This window comes from Oryx dammah, unplaced genomic scaffold (genome assembly GCF_014754425.2).
Source record: "Oryx dammah isolate SB20612 unplaced genomic scaffold, SCBI_Odam_1.1 HiC_scaffold_20, whole genome shotgun sequence".
Taxonomy (NCBI): Eukaryota; Metazoa; Chordata; class Mammalia; order Artiodactyla; family Bovidae; genus Oryx; species Oryx dammah.
The window spans coordinates 68,952,300-68,952,840 of record NW_024070204.1 but is presented as its reverse complement, the minus strand read 5'-3'; positions in this window follow the sequence as shown (position 1 = coordinate 68,952,840).

Here is a 541-nt window from a genome sequence, read left to right as displayed (position 1 = left end):
CACACAAACGACTGTCTGTCCTGATCACACAAACGACTGTCTGTCCTGATCACACAAACGACTGTCTGTCCTGATGTTTGAGTCTGTTGCAATTACTGAGTTGGCCCCTGAAGTGATGGCTTCCTGAAGCTTTTTCAAAGATCGCTTTGGCCATGCAGTTTCCATCCTATACACAACCTCAGGAGCCCCACCCTCATTGTTACGCACCAACCTCGCCAGGTCATCATGTAAATAAGATCTGCCCTTTATCCCGGCCTAAGCATCTTAATGGATGTGGTCCATGAATCTGAGTTAATGTCATCTTCACCTCCAAGAGCGCCAGAGGCATCAGCTGAGGCAGCCCAGGCAGAGCACTTTTCACAGGGCTGGAACCTCAGTGCTCTCTGCAACTGACCGTGCCCTAGGAAGCATGGCCTGCTGCTCAAAAGTTCTACCATGGATGGGAGAGGTCCCTTCACTTTTTAAATCCCCAGAAGAGCAGCAAATGATAAAAAGCCCATTTGAAAAGAGAGGAAGAGAGATAAGTGGCTTCCACATAAAG